General features: G+C 35.9%; 1 long non-coding RNA gene and 1 other non-coding gene across 2 annotated transcripts in view; both read right to left on the reverse strand.

Annotated features, from left to right (window-relative positions):
* LOC114615868 overlaps positions 1–7,789 on the reverse strand; it is a 12,322-nt gene extending 4,533 nt beyond the window's left edge. Inside the window, exons 1-4 of the long non-coding RNA XR_003710537.1 lie at positions 7,691–7,789; positions 4,822–4,887; positions 4,197–4,322; positions 1,400–1,459 (exon numbers count right to left, since the gene is read on the reverse strand). This is a non-coding gene — a long non-coding RNA (uncharacterized LOC114615868). The remainder of the gene's footprint in view (positions 1–1,399; positions 1,460–4,196; positions 4,323–4,821; positions 4,888–7,690) is intronic.
* Positions 6,789–6,926, reverse strand: LOC114615869. The gene has a single exon (XR_003710539.1). It is a non-coding gene; the product is annotated as a small nucleolar RNA SNORA48 (small nucleolar RNA).
* Positions 7,790–8,804: the final 1,015 nt, after the last annotated feature.

Raw genomic sequence — 8,804 nt, forward strand, 5'->3', positions numbered from 1 at the left:
GGGGATGGGGTAAGGGGACAACATATGAAATGTAAATAAAATATCCAATAAAAAAATTATAAAAAAAAAAAAAAGAAAACACATGAACCTTATGTCTCCAAAAACTTGAAACTCCAGAAAGAAACAATCTGTTGGGCACACCCTTTCCAACCAAATTCACAGTATATGTAGTACCAGGCTGGTACTTTGCTAACAGTGACTAGCATGCATGTCAAGGTCAGCATTCTTGTTGCAGATGAAGTCATTTCCTGGAAAAGCAGGCACTAAACAAAACAAAAAAAGCACTGATTGCCATCTGTTGCCAATAGACAACATATTTTTTTTTCTGAAAGTTAAAAAAGTTACTAGTTTCATGTTTTTTGAAAATAGTTTCCTTGACACAACTAAAGCCAAAATTTTGTTCACCAAAATCCTAAAGATGAACAGAATAATTTTAGTACTGCTGGACTATGATCTTGTTTTCTTACTATACTGTACTCTATCCTATACAAAGACTGCAACTAAAACAAACACAGCAGCCAGATCAAATGATGCCCTCCAACCCCACATGCCCCGTGTGTGCTTGTGTGTGTGGAGAGAAACAATAGTTCTCAAGCTGGTATTCACTGTGTGAGTACAGAAACACATAAAACACAGTAAACACTATATACTATAGTTTAGTATAGACAATAAACTAAAAAGCTTTAGGATATCTTTATTTAAAAATAAAATTAGGCTGGTCAGTGATGGTGACAGATTTTAGTCCCAGCATTTGGGAAACAGAGGTAGCTGAATCTCTTGGGTTCAAGGCCAGCCTGGTATACAGAATAAGTTCCAGGACAGCTAGAGATACATAGAGAAACTTTCTCTTAAAAAAAAGTAAATAAATAAATAAATAAATAAATAAATAAAATCATCACAAACAAAGCTAAAAAGCTAAACTTACACAGGGTGCCAGAGAAGAAAAAGACTTAGTTTGAGATTATCATCAACTACTGCCTTTCTTTAAGTGATTTTTCTCTCTGTGTTTTAAGCAATATTAACTTTAACTTTCAGTGGACATCAGATCAATAACAGGGTTTTTAAATATCCATCATTTTTATTGCACATTAATGGAGTATCTTTCCTATGTTCCTAAAGTGAGAAAAAATTATGACAAAACATACACATTCTCTTACTCATTAAATATATGTACTCACCTATAAATTCTAAAGACATTAATGACTACAATCTGATGGGCATATTCTAAGGATAAATTAAAATGGGAACTATTTCCTAAGGCAGACGACACACACTGTAATTTAAGCATGCAGGAAGCTCGGAAACTCAAGGTCTATCTTAATAAGCTGTCAGGAGGTGTGGGTGTGAGAAGGCTGTCACATGACAATATTTTACATTTTAAGAACATCTAGTTACTTACAACTGCAAACTCATCTCTGTCAAGCTTTCCATCGTGGTCAATATCACTCAACTCCCAAACCTTAAAAAAGGAAAGTGAGAACAATTAGTGTTCTTTACTTTATGTGCAGGGACAGGAAGAGAAAGTATACTAGTAGAATATGAGAGTGCCTAAGGCTAAGTATCTTAAAAGGAATCTGGACTTTGTCTTAGTTGCAATGAGAAGTTACTAGAAGGTTAAAGCAAGAAAATTGAATTATTCAAAGTTTAGGAATCTCACACTGATCACACAGTAGAGAAAAGGTTAGAAACAATACTAGAAGAGAGCTTTTAAAAACCAGTTTTGAAAGACATGGTGCTGCATGCCTTTAATCCCAGATTCAGTAGGCAGATGCAGGCAGATCTGAGTTCAAGGCCAGCCTGGTATACAAAAATGAGTTCTAGGGAAGCCTGGGCTACACAGAGAAACAGTCTCAAAACAACAAACCAAAGTCTGTATTTATTAATGGCCCAGGAATGGTAGCACAAGTATTTCTGGCAATGTGATGGCAGTCATCACCATCCCACCATGGCATCTAACCTTCTGAGTGTGTAACAAGCTCTGTACTAAGTACATGACATATATTATCACATTCAGTCCTTGGAACCCTATCAACTGAAACACGTATGCCCACGTCAAAGACCTGAAAACCAACACACAGTTTTTCTAAGGACTTTCCCAAAGTCACTTAACTATGAAGGGAGGCAGCTGGGATTTGACCCTCTGTGGCTGTTTACACAAAGAATTACACAAAGAGCTTGGTATATAAAGCTTGGTTGTGGTAAAACATGAAGGAAGAAAGGAGATAAATTATATTGGAAACAGAACAAAAATGACAAGCAGTAGGGAGAAATCCAGACAAAATTAGTGATCAAGAATTTATTTTAGCATTTCTTAAAATCCTGAATACAACAAAAGAGAAGGCAAATAATTACCATATGCAAATTTGAGTTTTTTATAAAAATAAAAAACTTATTAACAAAGTCAAAGAATTAAAGTCTTAAAACATTCAAGAAAAAGATCTAGATAGGAAAGTAGGAAATTCAAGTTAAAGTTTATGATTTCATCAGACAAGAAACTGAAGAACAATGTGGGGAAACAGCTAAGAAGAAAGATATGGAATTATAGATGAACACACACAAGTTGAATAAAGAAAAAATAATTTCTGAACACACCAAAATAGAACTTTAATCTTAGAAGATGAAAAAGTCATGATGGTGATGGCGGTTACACAACAACATGTCACTATGCCTAACACTACTGACTAAACATCTGACACATGAGCAGGGGAGTTCTTGCCACGCAAGCATGAAGGCCTGAGTTCAATTCCCAGACACACATAAAAAGGTAGGTGTCAGGAGATGGCTCAGAAGTTCAATGTGCTTGTTGCTCTTGCAAAGACCCAGGTTCAGCTCCCAGCACCCAGATGGTGGCTCACAACCATCCATAATGCCATTTCCAGGAGATCCAATGGCCTCTTCTGACCTTTATGAGCACCAGACATGCATACGGTGTACATACATACATATATTCAGGCAAACCATTCATACACATAAAATAAATTGTTAAAAATAAGTAGGTGTCTAGGTGTTGGTAGTGCAGGCCTGTGGGCCCAGTACCGGAGTGGCAGAGCTCCAAGTTAAGGAAAGAATATGTCTCAAAAACTAAACAAAACAAAAAATAAGGTTAAAAAAAAAACACACACAAGGTAGACAGTTCCAGAAGAGCATCAGCTGAGGCTTCCACATGCAAGTATACACAGAGAAAAACAAAAACAAAACCCCCCAAAAGACAGAAACTTGACAGTTTAGCAGATAAAGGAGCTTGGTGCTTGCCAAACCTAACAAACTGAGCTCTATACCCAGGACTTACATGGTAGAAGGAGTGAACAGAGTCCCTCAAATTGTCCCCTAATTTTCACAGTGGCATACTGTGGCACATACCCAACACACACACACACACACACACACACACACACACACACACTAATTAAAATGCAATTTTAAAAAGACAGAGGAGAAATAAAGGATCCTAAGATTTAAAGGTCTTAGTGAGATCAAATTAAAGGTTCACATACATCTAGGGAAAAAACCCGAAAAGCCTAATCAGAGAGCAAAATTTGTGATTTCATATTTCTTAAAACAAGATCCTATACTACATAGCATAAGGTGGAAAACATAAAATACACATGGTATGGGCTTGAAGAGATGGCAATTAAGAGCATTCGTGCTCTTCCAGAGGACTTGAATTAATTCTCTGCACCCACATGGTGGTTCACAGCTTCTTGTAACTCCAAACCCAAGGGATCCTATACCTGGTCTATACTCTATGAGCATCTGCACTCATATGTGTACACACACACACATACAAATTAAAATAAATCTTTTTAAAAAATATAGATGGTCCTTAGAATCTGTCAAAAAACTAGATCATTCACATATACATGGAAAGATACAAATATGCTTAATGGACTTACACATATAACTAAATCTTACCTCTCATATTTTATGGGAACAATTAAAACCAGAAATACAATGACAATAATGTTACAAATACAAAAAATTCTATACTGATACAACTTTAGTAAGATCTGTACATATTAAATTAGTGTTCCTGGTAAGAATAAAATTAGAATATATAATAACTGCATCTAGCACAATACTGAAATCTTAGCACTCATGAGGCTCAGGCAAGAGGTTCATAAGTTTTAAGCCAGCCTGAGGTATTCATTAAGAATGTTTCCAAGCAAACAAACTACATTTGAGGTTTGCTATCTTACTCTTCCAAGGATTTCCACAGGCAACTTAGAGTTGAGCAACACTGGTTTCACTTTATCACCAGACAAAAATCCATCCACTGGGCTTAAGCTGTCAAAAATTGCATCATATTTGGCTTTATCTTCAGGCTACAATATGAAAAAAAATGACAAGTTAAATAATCATGAAAAGGATTTAACTGCACATATAAGAATCAAATCCTCAAATAACAGATAAGATTTTAAGGTAACATTTTTTTAAAAACATTCTCATCAAAATATATTAAATAATTTCAAAGTGTCTCTACTAAAGACTAGTTGAAAGACTGTTTCCTTTTTCTGCTGTCAGAATCAAACCCAGAGATGGAATGCTCTGAAGAGCACCTAGTCTCCTCCAACAGACCTACAGCAACAAAGTAATACAACAGCAGTGATATTCTATTTTTCAGTTCCTTGAAAGAAAATGTTTTTTAAAATGTCACAAAACCTTAACAGAGCTAAGGCATTCCTCAAGATTTTCAATTTCAGATTTTTCCCTACACTATCTGAACATGCATATGAAAAGTCCAATGCAGAACAACATATTTTGAGGATAGGGAGAAAGGTATTTATAAGTAGGAAGCAAAGGAGATTCAAGAAACTTCCTTACCTTTACAGCCCATGGGAGCTCAGCAACTGAGGTCCCACTGGTTAGCAAAGGACTACTGGAGTCATGCTAGGAAATAAAGAGAACAATGAACTGTTCAAGTCCTCATGCTAATAATCAATGAAGAAAATGTGGTTTCTGTATTTAAATATATTTGTGTAAAATGCTGGATATCAACATTATTTTACTTTAATTAGACCTTAACCTATTGTCCACTGAAATAAAAACATTTTCATTTTGCCAAATTACTACACAGTAGAACAACACCTAAAACATATAACTGTGGAATTTCTGCTACAACTAAGAGTAAGATAATAGGCATCTAATCTGAACATTAACAAAAATACTTACAACCCAGTATTATTTAAGAAAAGCAGATTCAAACAAACAAACAAACAAACAAACAATCTCATTTAGCACTTATAAGTTCCTTGTAATGATACCTAATAGCAGCACAATCAAGTTTTTATCTTTACATGGCTGAAGACAGGTGAATACATATGAAAAAATCCCTAGAATTATACCTTAGTATCTTTAGCTTATTAGTTTATTTTATGTGTATAGTTATTTTGCCTGCATGTATGTTTGTGTACCACATATATGGCTAGTGCCAATGTAGAACAGAAAAATATGTTGAATCCCCAGGAACTGGAGTTACAGACAGTTGTAAGCCACCATATGGGTGCTAAGAAGCAAACCTGAGTCCTCTGGAAGAGAGAACCCAGTGTTCTTAATTGCTATGCCATCTCTCTAGCCCTCTGAAGTTAAAAGTCTTAATACTTCTAAAACACTAAGCTTAAAAACAGAGGAGTTGGAGATACCTCAATGATAAAACACTTGTCAAGTAGGTATAAGGTCCTGGGTTTAGCTCCAGCAGCACCAAAATTAAATTTAAAATTAAACAGCCATTAAATTTCTGAACAAGTTTGGAGTGGAGCTAATAGTATCATATATATCCAAACAATAATAATTAAAACATTGTAAAAATCAGCACACAGATAAACAGGTCCATAATTCAGAGCAGAAAATTCATAAAAACATCAACATGCATATGGAAATTTAGGGCATCAATAATGTGGCATTCAAAATTGGTATGAAAAAGATTGATTATTCAATACATTGTATTAATCCTATTTAGTAGTTATATTCAGTAGTTATCACGAAGAATGGATTTGAATCCACTCATATCTCCAATAGGAATAACAAATACAGAAAAATAAACAATCAGTTTTACCTTGACAACTTGTTTACATAAAACATTTTTGTTGTGGAGGTAAATAATATAGCCCAATAAAAGGCAAATGACGATTTGAAAGAGTGTAGTTGCAAATGATATGGATGGAGAGTTAACTTCCTAATTTTTAAAGAACCTCTAGAATTCAGAAAGAAAAAGAATCATTCCAGAAAAATAGCCATGGTCTAAAATTAGACATTCTCATAAGTGGAATATAAACCATTCAGTATCTTAAGAACTAATCAGCCAGCAGTGGTGGCACACCCCTTTAATCCCAGCACTTGGGAGGCAGAGACAGGCGGATTTCTGAGTTTGAGGCCAGCCTGGTCTATAGAGTGAGTTCCAGGACAGCCCGGGCTACACCGAGAAACCCTGTCTTGAAAAACAAAAACAACAACAAAAAACTAATCAGCCAGGCGGTGGTAGTGATGGTGCCTTTAATCCCAACTGGAGAGGCAGAGGCAGACGGATCTCTGAGGCCAGCCTGGTCTACAGAGTGAGTTCCAAGACAGCCAGGACACAGAAAAACCATCTCAGAAGAAAGAAAAAGAGCAAAATTAATCACTCTTACCCATAAGCTAAAAAGACAAATCTCTTTATACTTTACATACCATTTGCCACCAAGCTGATAAGGATCTGTAAGTCTGATAACAGTATGCAAGCAAAAGCACAAGGAAATTGACATGCTGACCAATTGCTGGTAAAAGTGAGATCCTATATGCAAAACCTCTTTTTCTTATGTGTCCCAGGTATGAAACAGCTTTGGCTTCCAAGCCAGGCATCAAGCTAAAATGAACAAAGGACTGCCATCTGCTCTGCCCCTGACTGTAAGAACACCAACAAATAAGTGTCTCTTTGTCTACTGCCAGGGATTACATGGAAAAACTTTTAAGACAATCACTCTTGAGAGTTCATTTTTACATTTCTGCATACGGAAATTATATAAACAAAATTACGATTCATTGTAGCACTTTTTCTTAAAAAATTATCTTTATGTCTATTAGCTGGAATTTATACAAATCATATTAAATATAAACAAATACTATTCGGATAGTAAATAAAATTTATGTTAACTTACAAGTATCTCTTTAAAATGTTTGTTTTAAAGTTTATAGAATCAAATACATAAAATGCTACCATTAGAAAATTAAGAAATGTGTATTTATGTTTTCATATGCACATATAACTCTGAAAGACATACAGGAAACTAGTAACAGCAGTAATTACTAAGAAATAAAGCCAGGTAGCTAAGTGGTAGGAATTAAAGTAGAAAAAATTAGAATGTTACTTTTTATTTCAAATCATGTGGTATAATTTTTTATGAATGTAGTATGTATTCATGTAAGTTTCTGTGTGGAGGCCAGAAATTGACATCAGGCGTTGTCTTTATTCACTTTCCACTTTATTTCTTGGGCAGGGCCTCTCATGTGACTCAGAGCTCACTGATTTCACTTCTTTAGCTAACCAGAATACCTTGGGGAATCCAGTCTCACTATGCCTATCCAGCTTTTATGTGGGTTCGAGTGATTCGAACGCCAGCCCTCATGTTTACAGAGACAAGTGCTCTAACTAGTGAACCATCTCCCCAGCCTTGATCTTTATGATTAAATAAATTTTACATATAAAATAATTTCTTACAAATCTTGGTGGAGGAACAGCCAGATTTAGGCTACTCAGTGAAACTTCTAGTCCATTCTGGGCACATGCCACAAGCCGTAAAGCAACAAAGAATTCCTGACAAAGAAAAGCATAAATGTTAGGAGCTTTTTCTCCCAATATACCTTCTTATAAGCCTACTTTATTATTTGAAAATATAAAATACAAAATAATTCACAATTATTCCACAGTATTATGTAGCAACAAATATGACAATATATTTGTTTGAAAAACACTGCTTTAAAATTGAGGAAAAAGACATGTACAAAAATTTTTCTATCATCTATTATCACTAGTAAAAAAGGTAACATAGGATAGAGCAGATCCCAGGCAGCAGCTCTGTACCCAACCTCACAAAACCCAGAGGAAGAGGGCCTCCCAGGAGCTTTAACTCTGGCAGTATCTCAGGTATAAATGAGTCACCCGTGATGTCTGCTGTTAGAAGTTCTAATCCAGATGCTGGCCCCTGAACTTATACTACTCAGACCTTCGACGGGCCATTGACAAGAATATCAAACAGCTAGAGATTGACATCACTAATCTGAAGAAATCCCTCGTTTCGCTGTTTGAAGAGACCTCCAAAAATCACAAGGACTTTAGTGGACTTGATTTACTCTTTTACAATAGAAAAGGCTGTGTACAGCTCTTGACTGTACAGCCCTTAAAGAAGAAGGTTGCCTTTACATAGACAAGACAGCGATGGTTAAAGAGAGCATGAAAAAGGTCAGAGAAGGCCCTGAGAAAAGACAGAGAGAAAGAGAAAGATGAGAGCTGGTACAAGAATTGGTTTTCAGCCCCTCCGTGGTTGTCAACCCTACTTCCTCCCATCTTGGGACCATTAATTGAGTTATTTTTGCTTATTTCTTCTGGTCCCTGGGCCTTAAATAGGCTGACAACTTTGTGTAACAACAGATAAATAATTTGGTAGCAAAACCTATTCTGATACATTATCAGAAGTTAGCTATGGAGAACCACGAGACTCAAGATGAGGTTGTTACTCTATCCAGGGTGTTCCCAAAACCCATCTCCACTCAACCTAAAAGAGGGACTTCCGCCCCTAGACCAAGCAGAGAGGGGCCACCCAGAACCCCCATTG

The sequence above is a fragment of the Grammomys surdaster genome, unplaced genomic scaffold (genome assembly GCF_004785775.1).
Source record: "Grammomys surdaster isolate TR1022 unplaced genomic scaffold, NIH_TR_1.0 172335, whole genome shotgun sequence".
NCBI lineage: Eukaryota > Metazoa > Chordata > Mammalia > Rodentia > Muridae > Grammomys > Grammomys surdaster.